We start from the raw sequence: 24,022 nt of genomic DNA on the forward strand, positions 1-24,022 counted from the left end.
CTTTCTTTCTTTCTTTCTTTCTTTCTTTCTTTCTTTCTTTCTTTCTTTCTTCCTTCCTTCCTTCCTTCCTTCCTTCCTTCCTTCCTTCCTTCCTTCCTTCCTTCCTTCCTTTCTTTCTTTCTTTCTTTCTTTCTTTCTTTCTTTCTTTCTTTCTTTCTTTCTATCTATCTACCTATCTATTTATCTATCTATATACATACATATATTTCTTTCCCTCCAGCTATCAGAATACTGACAAAGGTGTCGTGAGTTACAAATATCATCTTTCCATGCAGGAATGTAAACAGTTCAACCTTAGTAAGTCTCTTATGATTTCGCTTTCCTGTTTACCTCTTCATGTTTCATTTGAGTCTTGTATTTGAAATTCAGATTTTCTATTCAGCTCTGGTCTTTTCATCAAGAATGCTTGAAAGTCCTCTATTTCACTGAATGACCATGGATTATGCTCAATTTTGCTAGCTAGGTGATTCTTGGTTGTAATCCTATCTCCTTTGCTCTCTGGAATAATATATTCTATATGCTCCAGTCCCTTAATGTAGTTGCTAAATCTTGTGTTGTCCTGATTGTGTTTCCACAATACTTAAATTGTTTCTTTCTAGTTGCTTGCAATATTTCTTCTTTGACCTGGGAACTCTGGCATTTGACTACAATATTCTTAGGAATTTTCCTTTGGGGATCTCTTTCAGGAGGTGATTAGTGGATTCCTTAAATATCTATTTTACCCTCTGGTTTTAAAATATAAGGGCAGCTTTCCTTGATAATTTCTTGAAAGATGATGTCTAAGCTCTTTTTTTTTATCATGACTTTCAGAGAATCCAATAATTTTTAAATTTTCTCTCCTGGATCTATTTCCCAGGTCAGTTGTTTTTCCAATGAGATATTTCACATGGTTTTCTATTTTTTTTTCATTCTTTTGGATTTGTTTTACAGGGTCTCGATTTCTCATTAAGTCACTAGCTTCCAATTGCTCCATTCTAATTTTTAAGGAAGTATTTTCTTCAGTGAGCTTTTGTATTTCCTTTTCCATTTGGTCAGTTTTCCTTTTTAGGGCATTCCTCTCCTCATTGGCTTTTTGGACCTCTTCTGCCATTTGGGTTATGCTATTTTTTTAAGGTGTTATTTTCTTCAGTATTTTTTTTGGATCTCCTTTAGCAAGATGTTGATTTGTTTCTCATTATTTTCTTGCATCAGTCTCATTTTTCTTTCCAGTTTTTCCTCTACTTCTCTTACTTGTTTCTTAAGCTCCTTTTGGAGCTCTTCCATGGCCTGGGACTGATTTATATTTTTTCTTGTAGGGTTTGGATGTAGGAGCTTTGACTTTGTTGTCTTCTTCTAGTTGTATATTTTGATCTTTGTCATCAAAGAAAGATTCTATGGTTTGACTTTTTTTGCAAGATTTTCTCATGATCTCAGTCAATTGCTTGAGTTATAAACTCTTTGTTAAGGTGGAGGTCTGCTTCCAGTGTGTAGAATGTATTGTCCCAAGCTTTGGGGGTTTTGTGCAGCTGTTTTCAGAGATACTTCTAGGGACCTATAAATTTTAAGTTCTTCCAAGGTGGTATGATAAGGGGCAAGGTGTTTACTTCTTTCCTGGCCTGTGTTCCACCACAGGAGCACCACCTTGCCAGTGCTCTTCCTTGCCCCAGGACTGCCACCCAGAACTGTGACCCAGATCCAAGCATGGGTAAAGCAAGAGAATCTTGCACCAACAGAGAGATCCCTGCAATCCCTGTCTGATCAGCCACCTGATTACCCCTTACTCTGTGGGTCAGAAGCTCCAGGAGCAGCTGCTGCCCCAGGGCCAAGCTTGGTGACTGGAGCTGAGACCACACTTCTCTCCCACTGCAGTAATAGACTTTTCCCATTGACTTTCTAAGTTGTCTTTGACGTTCATATGTTGAGAAGTCTGGAAACCGCCACAGCTGCCTCTGATTCAGTCCTCTGAGGCCTGCTCCAAGTTCACTGAGGCCTGTTTTGCCTGTGTACCTATGCCTAAGAGTTAAACTTTATAGAAAATCTATTGCCCAATATTAAATTCCAAAAAAAGCACCTACTTAAACTTTAAAGCCAATGGGCAAGATAAAATATACCAACTTTAAGAAGAGTCCATATGACGTGTCTCTCCTCTGTTGAAATATTAGGGGCTACTTTTGACATGGTAACTTTGAACAATAGATTACACATGATATCATTAATATTTCAACAAATATGTATTCAAATGGCACCTAATGAATTTTGTCACTAAAATATCATGACACATTTCAATCTCTTCAATTACTTTTGAATTATTATAGCACACTTTCATTTTTTGCGAGTATGAATACTACATTTTTCATTAAAAACCTCTTGAATAATTTTCAAACAGAGTAATTAGGGACAGAATATAAAATTTTTATAAGATGTCTATCAGCAGAATTTTAAAAATGACAATAGAACTTCTTGGTACCTACAGTTCATATTTTTCCCAGATATTCTGCTTGTCCATGTCATGCTCCCTCTGTGCCTAAAGCCCTGGACCAACATACTCACAAGTGAAGCTAAGCTTTATAGAGGGCTGTCACAATAAATATAGGATGAAATATAGTTATTAAAGGCAACAATTGTGAATGAAGGAAACATAATGCCTGGGTCATGAGAAATGTTTAATGAGAGAGAGAGGAAGGAAAAAAAGGAAGAAAAAGAAAAAAGGAAAGAAGGAAAGGAGAGAGAAAAGATAAACAAGTAGGGAATTCCTATGTTATACAGTACAACAATCTGTAAGTTATTTCATTACTGCAGATCATTCCTTCCATATCCCAAGGGACTGGAGATGCATCGTATTAATTATATATGCATATCTTGTGAAAACAAATTCAGGATCCACCTGTCCTAACAACATTTCACCTTTGGTCAAGATTTATTCCTAGTTGCCTTTGACATTCATTCATTCCTTTGTCCTTCCTTCTTTCCTTTGTCCTTCCTTCTTTCCTTCCTTCCTTCTTCTTTCCTTTTTTCTTCCTTTTTTTCTTCCTTTAACATTTATAAAATGTTTTCTATGTGGAATTGACTATGTATGCCACTATGAGAAAAACACATTTTTAAATAATAATAACAATAAAACAATCCCTGTCTTTATGGAATTTATATTCTGGTGGAGGAAATGAAATATTTGAGTGGGTAAAATACAGCTTTGGCAATTCACTATTGACATTCCTTGCTACTGTAAGAAAAGCCTGGGATCTGGTTTCAGTGAACTTGGTTTCAAATCCTTCTTCTGCCACTTAATACCTAAATGATCTGTTTACTTCTACCTTGGCTTCAGTTTTCCCATCTGTCAACTGGGTTTCAGTAAATGACCTCTAGAATTCCTTCTAACATTACATCTATAATGCTATGATACAATGAATCACAGTTGGTGAGTGGAAGGAATCCAAAATCTAATGAGTTCTAATCATACTAATTTCTTCAGGTTAATTACTTAGAATCAAAATATTTAGAGGTGGAAGCCTCCTTAGAAATTGTTATTTTGTAAATGAGTGAACTGGATCCCCAAGAGGTGAAATAACTTTCTTAAATAAGTAGCACAGTCAAAATTCAAACATGTCTTTATAGTCTAAATTCAGCTTCATTGTATCTAGGTAGTGTATCTATGATTAATAAAACCTCAGATGTCTATATTACCTTAAGTTAAAAAACAAAACAAAACAAAACACACAAAAACAAAAGAAACAAAAAAAACACTTTAAAAATATCACAACAAACTGTGAAGTAGATAGGACAGTTCTGATTCCATTGTATTGTTGATGAAACTGGATCTTAAAGATATTAAATGGTTAACCAAAGATAACATAACTAAGAGATAAAGTAGGCATGCAAAAACAAGTTTTAGGATTCTATGTTCAGGACTCATTTAACTTGGCTCATTTGTTGATTAAACAAAAGTTATTCCTTTAATTAACTGATCAAACAAATGGTGATATATGAGTACAATGCAATATTATTGCCAAAGAAAATGATAAATATGAAGACTTCAAAAATTGGCAATGACCTCTAAGAATGGATATAGAGCAATATATGGGGAAAATGGAACAGTTTAAACAATGACCAAAAAAGGCAAAAAATATATAACATGTAAATATTTCTAGATATTGATCAATGCAGTAACAAATCATGACTTCATTAGAATAATATGTAAAAAGGCCTTAAATGTTTTGGAAGAGACTTAAAAGGCTAGAGGTGCATGATTTAAAAAATAGCAATAATAAATAGCATTATCATATAAATATGAGGTTTTCAGAGCATTGTGTTAACATAAATCTCTCTATATATATACATATGTATATGTATGTATATATAACACATACACATTTAATATTTAGAAATGACTTATGCATTGATTTGTTTGGTTTGAATAACAAATTTGCACATATATATGTACACACACATAGTCCCACATATACGTGTGTATATATAACTATATATATGTAAAACTAAATACAAAACTATATAGAACTGTATTTGTATATAACTATATATATGACTTTATATAACTATATACATATATATATAATATACATATCTCCATTTACAAACAGATAGTTTTCTCTCTCATTGGAATGTAAACTTCTTAGGGTTATCAGCCCTTTTCACCTTTTTTTCATATCACTGGTGCTCAAAACAGGTACTAGCACATATCCAATCCAGTAAATACTAAGTACCTGCTATGTGCCAGACATTGTGCTAAGCTCTGATTAAAAAAAAAAGGAGCTCAAGGAGCTGACAGTATAAAGGAGAAGACAACATATGAAAGGAGGAAGGAGTTTGGGGAGGACGCAGTATTAAATTGAAACCAGGCAGGACAGCAGATACTAAGTGGAGTTAACTGAATCTAGTTTCTGCCCTCTATTAAGATGACATTGGGAGGAGTATATTATTATCAGCCTTACAGCCTTCCAATCAGAGGGGAGAGGAGGCTGAGGGAGGTGTTATCATTTGAAGTTTGAATCGATAAGTTGACGAGCATTTATTAAATGCCAGCTACATGTCTGGCACTTGGCTAAGTTCAAAGATGAAACAATTCCTACTTGTAATGAACTTATATTCTAAATGCTTGCTGATTGATTAAACAAAATGATTTTAAAAGAAATTCATGATTCCTAGTATGAATAATACCTCTGAATTGAATAAAATATTTTTATTCACACAAATGACTAAATGGTGGTTCATATTATCATAGTATTCATAAATATTATATCTTGTTGTGAGGAAAATATTAAATTAGCTATAAATACTAACTGATTTCTGTGTAGTAAAAATAGTATCTAAGTTTGCTCAAGTCCTTTAATAGGCTAAATATAATTATATGGCAGATTAGCAGGTGTTTCAAAAGGATTTAAATAATCTATATCCCTTCTAGCAGTACTTGGTCATTTGCTAATATTATTAATGAAACTCAGAGAGAAGAAATCTTTTACTTGTAGCTTGGTTTAGGGCAAAGATTTTATGTGATCTCAAAAGCTTATTCTAGTCTAACATTAAGACATTGCCAGAGTCACTAATAATGCCTGACAGGGAATTGAACAAATGGAAGACAAAGTCTCAAAATTGTCCAATAAATGTCTGAATCCTCCTAAATTTCAACTTCAAAAGCTTAGATAGCTTAGCTTTCAAAGAATGAAAGTCAAATCCCATGTTAACCTCTATTGTCTTCACTAACCAACGAACAATATTGAAATGTGTGTAATGAATATCTCCTTTTGATGGGGAGCAGAAAAATATTCCTTTATAAACTAACTAAAGAAATAAAAGACATTCCCCCATGCCTAGGGATTCTGCAAATAGAAATAAATATACTTTCCAATTAGGATATTCTGCAGAGGGGATTTTCATTCAAATAGGTAGCACAGTATACTAAGTGAGCTGTTCAGAAGATTCATTTACAGCCTTTATTAAGCCACGAGACATAAAACCTGGATAACATCAGAACAGAACAACATCTAAGGTGGATGAGGCCTTTGTTACATTTTCCCTGAAGTGGAAATAAATATTAGTTCCATATAAAGGTTATATTAATTTTTCCAAATGAAATGAATAATGTATTATGCATTTAAATGAAATTTCTTAGTTTTTTTTTTTAATGCTTTATACTGTGCAGTGGCTTTTCTACCCATCTGTAAAGCAAGTTGTAAGTTTTCAAAGGACATCGAAATGAAATTATTTTGTACATGTGTGTGTATATATACATACATCTATATACACATACATACATATATGTGTTTATATATGTATATATGTGTGAATATATGGATACATGTGCATATATTCATATATATCTATCTCTATCTATTCATCTATCTATATATTTCTGGGGGAGAGTTGTAGTAATTGGAATAACACATGACAAGTTTGAATCTATGCTGTGATATTTGGTGTTTCATGTAAACTTTGAGTTTTTTCTTCATATATAAAATGGGCATAATGAATGGGGTAGTACCTCACAAAGTTGTTTTGAGGATCAATTAAAAAAAGAAAAGTCTGTTAATTCCTCAGATAAGAGATTATGATATTCCAAATTAATAAGTCAACAATGACTTTTATATTTAATAATGATAACCATTCTAGTAAGTGAAAATGCTAAAATGCTAGGGGAAAGGTTTAGACATATTTTAATAACATGCATGAATGAGCAAAAATAGTGACAGATTGGCTTCTAGGTAGTCAGATTAAAACAATACATTCCCAGAGAAATCTGGAAAGATCTCACTGATCTGATTCACAATGAATCCATGAGAACAAGAAACAACTTATGCAATATCAAAGCTGTAAAGAAAAAAAGATAAGACATGAGAACTCTGATCTATTAAATGTCAGAAACATGTTACCTTCCTCTTGACAAAGATTTGACAGATTCAGTATTCTGAATAGGGCATACATTTTTGAACACAGGTTATGTGGGAATCTGTTGTGCTTGACTATGTATATTCATTATAAAAGCTTTTATTTTTTAATGGGTTGGTATAAAAGCGAAAGGAAAAATAAGAACAGGGAAGGGGATGAAAAAAGGAAAAGGAAGGAAAAAAAGGGAAACAAAGAGGGTCACAGAAGCATTAAAAAATTCAGGCAACAGTAGGAAAGCCAGAAAGCAGCACAAATAGGAAAGCTTTGAAATCTACAGGTTGAACATAGACATAACAGTTTTATGCAAAATTCCTCTTTTTACTACTTTTTATACAGAAATACTCATTTTATTTGATGTTTGTTAAATGCAAAAACATTTTAAAAAGAAAAAAAAATAAGTAAATGCCTATATAAAAAGGAATGGAATCACAAAAAAAAAACAAAACACCACCACCACAACCAAAAAACTATCTCATTCTCCATGATGAATATTATGAATACATAATAAATATATACCTACCTACTTCAGAGTAGCTTATGCCTTCAGGCTCAGAGAAATTACATCTCTGAACTTTCAAATATGTTTCAGATGTGATTGTCAAACTTGGGCTCAAAATCTTTGATAAAACATGGAGAAAAGAAAGGATAGGACAAAAATAAAACAGTTGAAAGTAAGAATTTTTAACATTTGATGAAAGGAATACAGATAGGGTTTATCCATAACAAAATTCTAGAATCTAGAATAAATTATTAAATGGTTCACTACTAAAGAAGTAATGAGAAGAAATGATGGTTTTGGCTGTAGATAAATCATACCAATTTTTTATTGTTAGGATTAAGTGAATTTTTAAATACATAATATGTTAGAGATTTATCTTTTAATTTCTTTAAGACATTTGTCAAAGCTATCCAGAATATCCTGGAGAAATTTGTGGTGGATTATTGACAGATATACAGATAGTCATAACTCTGTCTCTGTCTCCCTCCCTCTCTCTGTATCTCTCTGTCTCTCTCTGTCTCTCTGTCTCTCTCTGTCTCTTTGTCTCTCTCTCTGTCTCTTTGTCTCTCTCTCTCTCCCTGTCTGTCTCTCTCTTTCTCTCCCCACCATCTACCTATCCAATTGCCAACTTAGATAAGATTATAGATAAATCTATAAATCTTGTAGAGAGAATAAAAGACTGCCCCTTAGTCAAAAAGATTTTAGTTCATGTGTTGCCTCTGACTCACTTAACTGTAAGCTCTTGGACAGGTAGCTTAACCTCTCAGTATGTCCAGGCAACTCTCAGCATGATAAATTATTCTAATTACTTTATTAAGCACTTATTACATGCTAGGGATTGGAGATACAAAGTATAAAGACAGTAGAGGGGGTAGGAGTGTGGCAGGACTAGACAACAAATCTGGTCCCTACAAGCATGTTCAGAGTGCTTGGTGATTCAGTTCCCATGTGGACTTTGGAACATGCATAGACACTCTATAACTGGTTACAGTTTATTTAACACATGGTGAAAAGAGTTCTCTTTGATTAGTGATGTATCCAGAACTAGGAGTACATTCAAAAGATACTAATCAACTTTATATGTTTTATTGCTTTTACTTCTTCCAATCTGGTGAGAAACAATACTACAAAATGAGAGGCCTCATTTTTCGTTCTTGCAATATCATCAATTTATATAGCATTTTGCAAAATTTTTTACAGACTACCAAAATTATGACCCATAATCCATATCAATATTCTCTTCATTAGAACAACCAAGAAACTATCAGTTCAAAGCAAAATGCATTTCATTATACTGGATAGCAATATCAATAGAAAGGAAAATGCTGTCAAGGACAGCCCACATTTCCACATTACTTTCACAGACCCCACCATCCTCCCATTCATTTTAGCTCACATATTCAATATCAACCTCAACCTCTTTCTCACATTCACTTCATATATCGATTCTGTCACCAAGTTTTGTGAATTCTACATTCACAAAATATCTTGTATGTGTCCCCTCTTCTCCACACAGAGTTACTCCCTAGTACAGGCTCTTATCACCACACAACTAGATTATTAGAGATAGTATTTTTTTTTAAAACATGGTTCTCCTGCCTCAAATTAAATTCCATTCCAGTCCATTCTCAACTATCCAAAGTCATTTTCTTAAAGTGCAGGTCTGACTATGTCAAGCCCTAATAATCACCAGTTTTTCTTTGTTACCTCGAGGGTCAAATATAAAATCCTCTATTTGCTATTGAGAATCTTGTACAAGCTGTAGTCTTCTACTTATCAATTCTTCTTAAACTTTCCTTTCCTCCATATACTCTCTGATAAAAAAAAATGAACCCCCGGGAACCGATAGTTTAGCGGGGGAACATAAAAGAAGCTTAGACAGAAACTTTCGAGGCATTATGCTTTAGGGGGTATAACCTACATGAAGATCAAGCTAAGAAAACTGAAAAATTATCATGCATATAAGAAAGCAGTGCAAGAAAAAAAATAGGGAGAAATGAGTAACGAATTATAAAGGGTAGATGTAAGTGTCAAATGTTTCAGAAAGGATAACATCTTTAAACTTTCTTAGAATTGTAGAATTGTATTGAAACACAAAAGTGTTTTTAATTTTCAATTATCTAATTAATAGTGATATGAAACTTTCTTTAAAAAATAGCTATTAATCAATTGGATTTATTTTGACAAATACCTGTTCATATCCTTGGATCACTTATCTATTGGCAATTAACTAACTCATACATATATAGATGTAGATATTTATATATATAGATAGATATGGATATAGCTATAGATACAAATAGATGTGTATGTTGGTGTGTGCACACATGTATGTGTATACATGTATGTATATATACATATATATGCAAATATACATACTTCATTAGTTTCTTATATGTGTTGTATATCAGACAGTTATTAGAGAAACCTGCTGCAAAATTTTTCCTAGTTAACTTTTTCACTTGGGAATTTTAAGGGCATTGATTTTGTATGTGCAGAATCTCTTCCATTTTTCATAATGAAAACATATTTTGTCGTCTCTGATATCTCTCTCTCTCTCTCTTTTTTTCTGGTTATGAACTCTTTCCTTTCCACAATGGTAAAAGTTATTTCTTTCTTGCTCTTCTAATTAAGTTATCCTTGATTTTTGACATATAGGTCATTTAATTATTTAACATTTATTATTGTTTATGATGTGAGATCTTGAGATCTAATTTCAGGCAAACTGTTTTGACTTTTTTCAGCAGTTTTCCAAAGAGTGCATCTTTCCTCCAGTAGGAGTGATCTTTTGGTATTTTCAATAGTATGTCCCTTTGCTTCTATATATTGTATACTCAGCTGTTCTGACTTATTTTCCTTTTATCTTTCACACAACTACAATAATTTGTGAATTTAAGAATCCCTCCATATAAGATGGCACATGATAACTTTAGCCTATGAAAATGAGGAATAATAGAACTCTTGAATGCCAAAAGAGGTATAGTGATCCCGTTAACAAAAGTCATGCTATAAATAGGAAATATTAGTAGCTTTGAAAACAATTTACATAAAACTGAGTTAGAGAGATCCACAATAAATCTGTTATGCATTAAGGAGAAATAGGATGTCCTCTGATAAATTTCACAAAAAGTTAAAAAGAATAGTTATCTTCTAGCATGAGCAGGCCATCTCTTAAAGTTTTTTTTACCATCAGTGTAAAATATAGAATAATGAACTATATAGATCATAAGTTTGCCCCAATTCAGAAATGATTTCAATGTTGTTATTAATTTAGGAATCTAATGGAAAAAATGCAGTGGCTAGTACCACATATACATATATATACTGTTTACTGTATCACAATGGGGTATTTTTATGATAAGGTTGAAAAGATATGTGAAAGGATTGTTTGATTAATTGGTAAAAGATTTTCTGTGTTTCTTGAAAATAAACTATGAAGAAAGCAGTGATATACTAGAGCATCTCTGAATTCCCTTACCTCAGCACTCAAGCCTTCTGACAGCTTCTTACCAGCCATTCACTCAGAATATATTTCATTTCCCCTATGGGAACAATTGTTATACTGCACTACAGAAATACAGAGTCCTTTCACCTAATGTTTGTTTGGTGGTTCATTTTCTCTGACTCTGTCTCCTCTATCTTATGCACTTTGAATATGTATATTTGTGTCTGTATATGTATATATGTATCTTACATAGGTGAACAAATGTATATACATATACAAAAATATATATATATAGTTTTAACAATTATAGATCTATAAATAGATATTAGCAATTGCATATATAAGCATATATTTATGTATGCACTATATGTTTGTAGATCATGTGTCACATGGTATGTATATATACTTATACACATACATATGCGTATGTATTTCTCATATGGAAATAGTACTTAGATATGTGCCTATATGTTAGTATTACTTATATATGCAAAATAATTTAGATATGTGTATTGACATGATTGATTTTAATCTGAGAAAATAGAAACCCCCTTGTCCTTCTTTTAATAATTATACATATATATATATAAAACTTTTGTGTATATAAGGAAGATATATGTAAATATATGAAGAATATTTGTACATGCATTTTGTTATACATATACATGCTTAACATATTCATATATTTATTATATACATGTATTCATATATTTGATCAAGTGATAAATAGTGTTTCTTTAGTATAGATCACATGTAGTTAAAATTATCAGCAGTAAATATACTATGCTCCTAAGATCCATGAGCTATTTGGGTCAAAGAACAGACAATATCTTTTCAGGATTTACAAAAATGTTAGATACATTGTTTATATATACATATTTAGTTCTCAACATTCTCTTCCATAAGCTTTTCATTTTTAATTTTCTCCCCCTCCCTCCCCTCTTCCCTTCCCAAAATGGCATGCAATCTGATATAGGCCCTACATATACATTCATATTAAACATATTTTCACATTAGTCATTTTGTAAAAGAAGAATCATAGGCAAAGGGAAGAAACATGAGAAAATAGAAACAAAACAAAATAACAACAACAAGAAGAGAGCAAATGGAATGCTATAACCAGCATTCAGATTCCTCAATACTTTCTCTAAATGTGGACAGAATTTTCCATCATAAGTTTTTTGGACCTGTATTAGATCCTTGCATTGCTGAGAAGAGCCCAGTCTATGAAAGTCAGTAATGGCACAATGTGGCTGTTAGTGTGTACGATATTTTTTCTGATTCTGCTCACTTCACTCAGCATTAGTTCATAAAAGCCTTTCCAGGTTTTTGTTTTTTTTTTGAAGTCTCACTGCTTATCATTTCTTATAGCACAATAGTATTCCATTACATTCATATGCCATAATTTGTTCAGCCATTCCCCAATTGATGGGCACCCCCCCTCAATTTCTAATTCTTCATCACCACAAAAAGAGCTGCTATAAATATTTTTGTATATGTGGGTCTTTTTCTCATTTTTATGATTTCCTTAGGATACACACCTAATAGTGGATGGTACTGCTGGGCCAAAGGGTATTCACAGTTTTATTTATAGCCCTTTAGCCATAGTTCCAAATTGCTCTCCAAAATAGTTTAATCAGTTCACAACTCCACCAACAATACATGTGTTCCAATTTTCCCACATCTTCTCCAACATTTATCATTTTCCTGTTTTGTCACGTTGGCCAATCTGATAGGTGTGATGTGGTACCTCAGAATTGTTTGAATTTGCATTTCTCTAATCAATAGTGATTTAGAGCATTTTTTCATATGGCTATAGATAACTTTAATTTCTTCATCTGAAAACTGCCTGTTTATAGCCTTTGACCATTTACCAATTGGGGAATGACTTATATTATTATAAATTTGACTCAGTTCTCTATATATTTTAGAAATGAAGCCATTATCAGAGACACTGGTTTTAAAAATTACTTCTCAGCTTTCTGCTCCCCTTCTAATGTTGGTTGTATTGGCTTTGTTTGTGCAAAAAGGTTTCAATTTAATGTAATGAATATCATCATTTTGCATTTCATACTTTTCTATGTATCGTTTGGCCATAAATCCTTCCCTTCTCCATAGATTTGACTCTTGCTCTCCTAGTTTGCTTATAATATCAGCCTTTATATCTAAATCATGTACCCATTTTGACTTTATTTTGTTATAGGGTGTAAGATGCTTGTCTATGCCTGTTTTCTGCTAATTTTCCCAGCAATTTTTGTTAAATAGTGAGTTCTTACCCCAGAAGCTGAAGTCTATTGGTTTATTAAACAGTAGATCTGTAGTCATTGATTACTGTGTCTTGTGTACCAAACCTATGCACCACTCTATTTCTTAGCCAGTATCAATTAGTTTTGATGATTGCTGCTTTATAATACAATTTAAGATCTGGTATGGCTAGGCCACATTCTATTGCATTTCTTTTCATTGATTCCCTTGATATTCTGGACCTAGTGTTCATCCAGATGAATTTTGTTATTATTTTTTCTACCTATATAAAATCATTTTTGGTAGTTTGATTGGTGTGGTATTGAATAAGTAAATTAGCTTAGGTAGAATTGTCATTTTTAATATATGAGCTCAAGTACCCATGAGCAACTAATATTTTTTTTTGTGCTGGGTGGGAGGTCTAGCCCCTGCAGGACACCTGCTCCCCTGGGCTGCTTTGAAACACTGTAAGGTTTGGCTGCTGGAGTTGTATCTGCCCATCTTGAGTTGTGCCTCCTAGAGTTATGCTGAAGCATGGGGAAGTTTGGCTTCTGGAAGATGCTTGCCTGATGGCACAAGTGGTGGTTTTCTAAACTGGTGTCTACTGGTTCTCCTGCTTGTGCCACAGCACTTGAGGGGGATTCTGGTGATGGTGCTTGCCCACTCCACCACTATGGGGCCAAGGATCTCCCCCTGGCTTGCTGGGACACCTCCTGTCCCCTATTGCTCCCCTTCCAACAGAGAGAAAGGGAGTTTTCCTGTTAATCCACCAAGTTTCCTGGACTATAAGAGTGCTGCACTCCATCTTTCTGCTGACTCAGTTCTACCAGAGTTTTTCCTGGGGTGATATATTCTGGATTTTTAGAGGCCAACAAGGGAGAGAGAGAGTGTGTGACTTACTTCATGATGGTATAAGTAACTTAACTGCAAGATGGTATAAGGTAGCCATCCAACAAGTTCCTGAATGCTGACCCTGAAATATCCATGGAATAACTGAAATAAGGACAATTTGACCCCATGTTTTATACCTTCTGAGAATCCTCCTGCACAGAATCTTTTCTTCCTTATTTGTTAGATTTTTCTTTGAAAAGTGATTTTTTGTATTTCTCTCTGAAATTATTTTTTTTACTTAAATAATAGTTGGAGGGGGAGAATTTGGAGCATGCTGTCTACCTAGGCAGTAAGAGTTATGTACCAGAGAAGCTAAAAGGAATAGAATATGGAGATTGCTAAAGAAGCAGAGTACAAGTTCATGTACTAACCTACCTTAAGAAAGTCTACGTGTAGCTAACATCTTCACTGGCGACATAGAGTTTTAAAAGGTCAAGAAATTGCACTAAATTGAAATAAATCTTTAAATAATGTCTTGGCAGAAATGTGAAAAAAAAAAGAGCAAGAGAAGAATCTTATTTGTAAAGCCAATATATATATATTAGGATATTAGTTTTCTACAATTCTAGCCTGGGTCAGATTTCTGAGAACTTGGGCCAAAACAAAATGTTGTCTTCTTATTTTCTTGGCTGCTTGCAATTTTTAGGCATTATTTTATGTCTTATTTTAAATATGTTATTACAGAATTAGAGAATTCGTTTACTAAAATAAATCTTTTAATGTTTCCGGTGCACCTTGATCATTTTATATAAAATATAAAATATTATGTATATAATATATATAATACAAAAATATATTAAAAATCTTATAAAAAAGAATCAAAAGCTTGGTAAAGAAAACACACTCAAATATTGAAGAAAATAACACCTTAACAAAATAAATCAAATGGTAAAAGAGGTATGAAAATTCATTGAAGGGAAAAACTCCTATAAAAGCAGAATTGGCCACATTGGAAGAAAAAGGTGTAACAAAAGTCACTGAATAGTAAAACTCCTTAAAAAGTAGAATTGGTACTGGAAAAGAAGGTACAAAAGCTCACTAAAGAAAAATGATTCCTTAAAATTTAGAATTGGTCAAGTGGAAGCTGATGACTATATGAGACATTAAGGACCAGTCAAACAAAATCAAAAGAATGAAAAAAAATGAAATTGTGAAATATCTCATTGAAAAAAACAACTGACCAAGGAAATAGATCAAAGAGAGATGTTTTGAGAATTATTGGACTACCTGAAATATGATCAAAAAAAGAACCTAGATAGCATCTAAGAAATTATCAAGAAAAACTGCCCAGATATCCTTGAACCAGAGGGTAAACTAGCAATCAGAAAAATACCCTGATCACTTCTAGAACAAGTGTACACAGTAACAGAAACATACAATGATCAATTGCGATTGACTTAGCTATTCTCAGGAGTACAATGATCTAAATCAATTCTGAATGACTCATGATGGAATATGTTATCCACCTCCAGGGAAAGAAGTGACAAAGTATAAATACAGATCAAAATATACTTTTTTAATTTTTTTTTGCTTTTGCCTGTGTTTTCTCTCACAGTATGATAAAAACAGAAATATATTTTGCATGACTGCAGATATATAATTTATAGCAAATTGCTTGCATTCTCAGTGAGGAGGGAAGAATTAGGGAGAGAATTTGGAACTCATTTTTTAGAGAAAAGAATGTTAAACATTTTTATACATAATTAGAAAAAAATAAAATATTAAAAATAAATAAATCCATGGAATAATCTGTATCTTCTCACAGGACTGAAGGAGGATTAGAATTAGGGGGTAGAATCACATAATGTTATGTCAAGTTATTGTACCAAAAGGGTATCTATAGAATACAGTAATTAATTTTTATAATTTCTTCCTAGATTACCCACTACTTAGTATGAACAAAAAAGCTAAAACTTGATTGCTGAAATATTTCTTTTTTTCAGAAAAGCAGAAAATCACATGAATTTTCTGAACTGCCATTTTCTCATACTTTAAATGATAGCCAAAATAGCTGGCTTCTTTGGGCCTTTCTGGCTCTAGATCTTATAAGATGCACAAAGCCAAAGAACAGAAGTATGAGAATGAAGGAGGCTGAAGTAAATCAATTCAGAGTGGTTGGCACAGAAAATGCTTCAGAAACCCATCAGCCCCTACTATCAAAGTACACTAATCCATCAGACTCTGTATGTTTCCAGACAGATTGGTAGGGATCCCAAAGTTGAAAGCTTTGTGCCTGGAGAGCTGGTAGAAGAATTTAAACAGGCTTTTGTAAACATGGGAGACATTCTCGAGAATGGAGGTTAATGGAGAATGTTTTCAAAGGTAGTTCCATCCAGACAGCAAGTTGTTGCTTTGCCTCTCTAAACTCACATGAAAATTGAAGTGATGCAGGGGCCACTTACTTATGTCAGATTATGAAAATAATTCTTGCCTGTTCTGGCAGTGTCATTTAAGCTGGGGTCACCATGGTTCTTCATCTTCTTCTGATTTTAGCAGTTTTTGTTGAAATTTTGTTTAACAAAATGGCATTTCACTGACTAACTATAATTTGTCCCAAGTTAGGGGTAAAAAAGAGATTTAAAGTCATCACAACTTTGAATTGGAAAATAGACCCACAAACATATAGTAACAGAGAACCAAATAGAAATCAGAAATTAGCCATCAAAGATGTTTAAGAAAGATTACAGACTGGAGGAGACAGTGGGAGCCCTGGAGTAGCATTTAAATAGTTTACTTATATACCTTGCCACCTATCCCTTAAAGATAAAAAGTTGCCATAATACCAGTAACAAAATTTTCTTAGCCTTTTTTGATATCACAGACTCCTTCAGCACTCCTGTGAAGCCCATGGACCACTTCGCTGAGTAATGTTAGTTGCCTATATTTATATATAATTGAAAGAAATGCTAAATTAGAGTAAGAAGTTAATGAAAATAGAGATATACTTTTTCTTCTACCCATCTGCACAGACCTCCTGAAATCTGTTCAGGAAGCCCTTAGGAGTACCTGGACCTCAAGTTAAGAACCCCTTAACTAAGAGAACTATGGGGTACTGGAAAGAACTCTGCATTGGGATTTGGAAAACCTATGTTTTAATACTAGCTCTGCCATTTGCTGTCTATGTGAACTTGGACAAATCACTGAATTGTAATTGCTCATCTCAAACTCACTGGTCCTTAGTTTCTTTTTTCTATAAAAGGCAGCTGGATATTACCGCCTCTGAGATCTCTTTAAAATCTAAATCATTGAACCTTTGGATCAGTAAAATTGGAATCATAATTTCTGCTATGCTCCCATCATAGTGTAGCCATGGGCATCAAATTATATGACATTTAAATTGCCTTGTAAACTGTAAAGCTCCTTGAATCAGCTGTTATTACTAAAAGGCAGGAAGAAAGTCATTGCTTCACTCTGGATAAAAACATAAAATTGTGGTCAAAGTGGAACCCCCAGAGAAATATCCAAAAAATAGGAGATACTGTACAAAGACCCACTTAGCCACTGCCAATGTGTGAGTGCCCATGTATTCTGGAAGACTTAATTGATTTTCAGAATTGTTCATCAGATAATTCCATCTAATGATATTTAATTATGAAGTCTAAGTATTCAATTTAAAAATTAAAATATAGATTTTGTCATATGTGTCATTCATATGATATTGCTTATGTAATTGTCATATCACTTCTACTCTTGACCAATGTCTTAATACAATACTAAATTTAAAAAAAAAAGTTAAAAAAGGAAAAAAATGGTATAAGTGCTAAAGAGTTTTAATGTTAATACCATACCCTCCTCTGGGACTATTTTTCTACAAAATGTTCTCCTATTGCCTGTTGTGCCCTGATTACCTTAGAGAGCAAAGAAAATGTATTTTATTAGGTAGTTACTGAAAAAGTTTTCTCTCATAATATCATGGGTATTTAAATGTGCTATCCATTCCAGTAACTTCTGAATCATGCTTTCATTAAGCTAGACTTTTATATTCAAAATCAATGTTAATACAAAACAAAAGAATGTGGAGTCTTCACAACTTATCAACAAATGTGGATAAGCCTGCAAGTGAGTTAGTAACAGAAAAAGCCCACTGCTGACAGCAGGTAGGAAACAAGTATCCTTAGTGTTTACTAAGTGAAATAAAACAATTAATGAAATTAATTAGACTTTGAAAATGTTTTCTGTAAACAATGGGGCCATTTAATTTAAAAATACCAAGCATTCTACTGCCTACATTCATCTAAATAAAGGCTCAATATAATAGCTAATTGCATGTTTACACAAAAGAGAGGGAATTGATAATTTTATTCCTGGCTAATTGATCAAATCCCAAAGGGAAAGCTACTTTGAAAAATGATGAACATTTAAGTTGAGGATAGAACCTCGCTTGAGAAAGCCTTCTTAGTTGAGAATAAGTTCTAAGTTTAGGTGGTTGATTGCTATGACTTAGCTTAATTCCTCTAGCAGTAAAAAGAGATATCTACAGTAGGTGGCAGCATTTTTCAAATGCAGAAGATAAGCATGTCTTCTTAACAGCCAAGGTACTTGAATGACTAATAACTGAGCTAGAAACTGGCTTTAGGAAACAAATACCCAAAACGATCTGAAAAACTAACTTCAGAGAGTAAAATAACTTTAAATAATTTCTTACTCATTAATAGGATTGACTTTTAGATTCAATTCAGTGGAATTGTATCCCAAATCCAACTCTATGTTTTCATATGATTCTTTAAAATAAAATGTCTCTTTAAAACAAAATAAAAGATGGTATTTTGTTCATTACATTCTAATCCCGTTTCTTTGTGCAGTGAAATGAAGCGGAATAAATATCTGATCTTTTGATGTTTTGCATGTTCTATAGTCAAATCCAATATATTTTTAAATGAAATGATCATATTAAAAGAAAAAGAAAGTGAAATGATGAGTTTAATTTCTAAGAAAAGGTTAGATAAAACATTACTAACATAATTCAAGCATGCCCAAATGTTAACTACAAAAACTAGCTTACAGCATGAAATAAATTATAAACATGTTAATATAAACTATTACATTCTATCATTTACATTGTTTTTCAGGGTTATAGCTCTTTTGATAAATTGTTATTAATGTATTCATCACTGAGAAAATATAATTATTTATTTAAATGAATGAACAGGATAATAAACACCCTCACTTATTTCCATTCATGAGTGTTTAAAAAAGCTTATGAATTGCAACAGTACTCCTAAATGCATTTTTTAAAAAGTTGCCCAAAAACAAACTGATTAATTTTAAAAACAAGATGAGAGACAAGATGCTTTAAAATATTTACAAAAGTTGTAGACTCTGCTCATATCAAAAACTTAAAATGATGTTAGATGTAATTTAAACAGGAAGAAAAGTCAGAAAAAATGATAAAAAATGTAATATTATCATTTCAGTGATATTTTTCTATGAGCTCTATCAAGCAGAAATAATATAAGTGTCTCACATGACAATCCAAAGAAAGATTTCAGGTTTTTGAATAATTCACAAAAATGGAAGTGTCTCATACAATAGGCTAAAATTATATGACTTTCTAAATATTACTGGAACCTAGGTGGTGCAGTGGATAGAGCACTGGGTTTAGAATCAGGAAGACTCATCTTTATGAGTTCAAATCCATCCTTAGACACTTACTAGCTATGTGACCTTGGGCAAGTCACTTAAAGCTGTTTGTCTGTTTCTCCTCTGTAAAATGATCTGGAGAAGGAAATGGTAAACCACTCCAGTATCTTTGCCAAGAACACTCCAAATGGGGTCACAGAGAGTCAGACATGACTGAACAACAATATTACAGTTGTTTTGTTTTGTTTTGTTTTGTTTCTGGAAAAAAATGACAAAGAATTTAACAAAAAAAGAGATAATATTGGAGCTTTGCTATACTTATGTTCCCTTCTACACTATGAAGTGCTGTATTTATCAGACCACTTCATAAAGATATCTGTTTGATACTTGATTAAAACAAAAACAAAACAAAATATGAAAGCCAGACTTTTAGGTAAGGCCCAGGACAGACCTGTCTTATACCAAATTGTACTCTATAATGAAATCTCAAAGTTTTAGCAAAATTCCAATGTAATTAAACAAACTGATGTTTGCTGTCAAGGCTCAGGGCTCAGGCAAAAATCCAAGAGTCATAAATCAGTCACAGTCTGAGTCTGTTACGCAAAGGTATGAATAGGGTAATCAGAAAGCTAATCCATGAAAGGCCTTAGTTAATGCAAGGATGCCAAGGGAAATCCAAAGCACCAATCAGGATAGCAGAGTAACTGTGGGTAGCAGGTAAAGAACAGAACTGAAAATACCAATGACAAGGTTCATTTGTTTTAAGCATTGAAGCCTTGGTCCTGCTCTCAACCAGGTATATCCATACAGGCACCATTCAGCAAATTATTCAGATGGTCTGGTTAATAGGTTTCTAAAATTTCCTTCTTTCAGTGAACACACATTTTTTAAAAAGTTGATATCTTTAAAAGTACTACAAGAAATGGAACTATTTTATAGGAACTTTCTTTAAAATACCAAGTTCCAGTAGAAATCTAAAATGCTGAGAGCTCAAAGCAAAGTAATAGCTAATAGAAATGTGTTTCAATCACTGACATGTTTACATATATTGCCTCATTTATTCTTCATATCCCTGTGATTTATTTATCACCATTTCATTGATAAGGAAACAGAGGCTTTAGAGACAATACATGACATGGTTGATGTGCATCTAAAGCAAGGTCTGAATTCAGGTTTTTCTGACTCTAAGTTCAAAGTTTTTTCTCAACAGCCTTTGCCTGTATTACTCGTGAATCGATTCAATCAACAGACATTAATACTGGTACTACTGTGGCACCAGAAGAGAAAATATAGCTAAGAAAATAGTCTTATTGAGTTCACATTCTAATATGAAGGTAATGAATTTAAAATACAGTATGGAATATTTTAAATAAATGTATTAGAAAGTTGTAGAACAAAGTGCTATGTGAAGTCTAAGAGGGATAAGCATTAGTATTATCTATGGGGTGAGCAGAAGCAATGTAATATTTAATTTTTTGAAAAATGCAGTGAAAGCAGTAACAACATAACAGAATAGCAGTAAGAAGTATAATGGGTCCTCCCTGCATGAAAACAAACCGACATCTTCTAAACAGATCTAGAAAATGTAGCAGATGTAATCTTGATTGGGAAATACAAGAAAAAAATACTGAGTTATTTTTTTCCAGCCCAGGTTAGCATAGATATATAAGCACAGAGGTGAGTTTGCACTAGGTCAGAGATGGGGAACCTGTGACCTTGAGGCTATTTGTGGCCTTCTAAGTCCTTGGGTGCAGCTTTTTGACTAAATCCAAGTTTTACAGAAGAAATCTTTTTTGTTAAGGGCCTTTGTTCTGTGAAGTTTGGATTCAGTCAAAGTGCTGCACTTGAGGACCTTGAGGCCACAGGTTCCCCACACCTACATTAGGTAGTGGGATAGGACAAGGAAAACCTCAAAGACAGCATTCCAGTGAAATGAAAAGGCTATATACCAGGGCAAAAGGAGGTCCCAGATCCAGTATAGAGTGGCCTAACATTTCGTAGGATGCAGGCACAGGTGCCAGCTGCAGTTCTTTCACTCACTAACTACAACTAGGTCCCAATTAGTGTTAATAATTAATTTCATGGATTGGTTGCGTTATTTAAATTCAAAATTTAAGCCTTTTTCCATTGGGCTGGAACCAATTAACCTGTTTTATATAATTATAACTTTGAACAATGTGAATTTGAATACCAGTTCAGTAGGACCTAGTTACTTCCAGGTGATAATTCCATGGTGAGCTAAGGAGGGAACCTTTGGCTACTTCAGTATTGCCAGATAAGGAGTAGTCCAAGGCCCTACGCAGTATATCTAGCAAGGAAAAAAAAGTTTGGAAGACAGCAGCAATTGTATATCTCAGACCCTAGCAGCTGAACAGGATCATAGTTCTAGCTTAAAGCCCAGGTCCGAAGTCTGAAGAATACTCAAAACAGAAATTCCAGAAAAATAAGATGAATTCTATAGCTCTGTCGCTCTGAACCAGCAGAGCTTTCTAATTATCTGATAGTGGCTGAGTAAAACACCAAATTGGGCAAGTAAATAAGCATATTGCTCAGAACCAAACCTAGACCAGGAACTTTTAGACTAACAATTTTGAGAACAATGAAAGCTCTCAGGTCATCAGCCTGTACTGTCTTTGAGGCTCAGGAATAATGTGATACTCAGTATCCATACAAAGCAACAGCAGGACCATTCCAGACATTCTCTCCATAAATGTGCACAACCTGGCTGTAACATAGAACCTGAAACCCTGAAAGAGGCTGTGAGAATGAGTAAAAATAAAACAAAAAAGACTCTTCCCATCAAAAGCTATTATGATCACACGGAACTCAACTCCAGGGAGTAAGCTCTAAGCTGCTTAAGAGAGTCAGTTGTTAAAATTTCCGTATGAGCATTTACAACTTAGAAATTGGCAAACACTAAAAATCTGGGCATGATTTATATTTTTGTAGGTTGTTTACATTTAATAAAGGGATGGATGGGAGGGGGAAGAAAGAGAGAGAGGGAGACACGGAGACAGAGAGAGAAAAAGAGAGAGAGAGGGAAAGAGAGAGACAGACAGACACAGATAGACAGACAGACAGACAGAGACAGAGAGAGAGAGACAAAGAGAGAGAGACAGACAGAGATAGAGTTTTGAGGTCACTTTTGAGAAATCTTATTGGAAAAAAAACTGTTCAGATCTCTTAGAATCAAAAAGAAAATTGGAAAGTAATAGAAAGAATCCACCATTTATCTCCAGAAAGAAATTCACATATGAAAACTTCTAGGGATTTTATGGGTAAATATAAAGGTCCAAGGCAAAGGAAAATAAAATACTACAAGAAGAAAGAAAGAAAAAAAATAAGTAATTCAAGTACCAAGGATTCCCACTTAGTATCACACGCAATTTAGCAGCCATCACTATAAAAGAGGGAAGAGCTTCTATTATAACGCATCAAAAAGCAAAATAACTTTGCAACTGAGAGTTTAATACCTAGGAAAACTGAGTATAATTGTAGAAGGGAAGAATGCATCTTTAAGGAAACAAAGGACTTCCAAACACTCATCATGAAAAGAGTAGAGTCTCATAGAAATTTTGAAGTGCAGAAACAGGAGTCAAGAGAAACAAAAAGGTAAACATGAATAGACAATTGTTAGGAACTAAACTAAAAAGTGCTTACATTTTAATATGGAGAGATGATACATCTGTCACCTCAGAACTCTGTCATGATCAGAAGTCATAGAAAATGTCTAATTAGAAAGATGGCATGAGAATGACTCTGTTATGCTTTGATCATCTTAAAAGAAGAAGGGAAAGGGAGGAAATAAGAATACATTGGGGTGGATGAGAGAAAGGAAAGATGGAGAAAAATAGGGGTTTAATTAGATGTTCATAGAAACAAGGAGAAAGGGGTAGTGGTATGTATGTACATAAATATGTATGTATATATATCTATATATCTATATATCTATATTTATGTATATGTGTATGAATGCATGTATATAGATGTATGTCTTATACATGTAGACACATGTGTATGTGCATATATAGATATAGATATATATGTTTGTAAAAGGGTTTTCATTTTTCTCTTTCTCTATTGGGTATGTTAGAGAGGAGAGGGAGAAAAGGTGAATGTTGATTGAAAAAAACTAAAACAATGTAGGTAGAAATAACAGTGATTATCAGAGGACTATAAGTTAGGTGTACTTATATTTCATTCAAATATTAGATTCTCTGTTAAAGCATTTTCAAACCTAAAAGAAATGTTCAAATCAAAAGTGGAAAAAAGGATAAATGAAATCAAAGAGAGCTAACTGCCACTTTTTTTTTTTCTGTGAATTTGAGAGGCAACAACATAAGAATAAATGGCAGTATCTGGCCCCTACCTTTTTAGCTTAGATTGCTTTCTGTTCCTATCTTCTGCTCTATCCCTTCTTGGTGTTTTCTCTCCTGATGTTCACTCTGCTTGGAATTAGCACCCCCTCTCTTCATCTATTATATTTC

The sequence above is a fragment of the Vombatus ursinus genome, unplaced genomic scaffold, assembly GCF_900497805.2.
Source record: "Vombatus ursinus unplaced genomic scaffold, bare-nosed wombat genome assembly UNPS02009835.1, whole genome shotgun sequence".
In the NCBI taxonomy this organism is placed as follows: Eukaryota; Metazoa; Chordata; class Mammalia; order Diprotodontia; family Vombatidae; genus Vombatus; species Vombatus ursinus.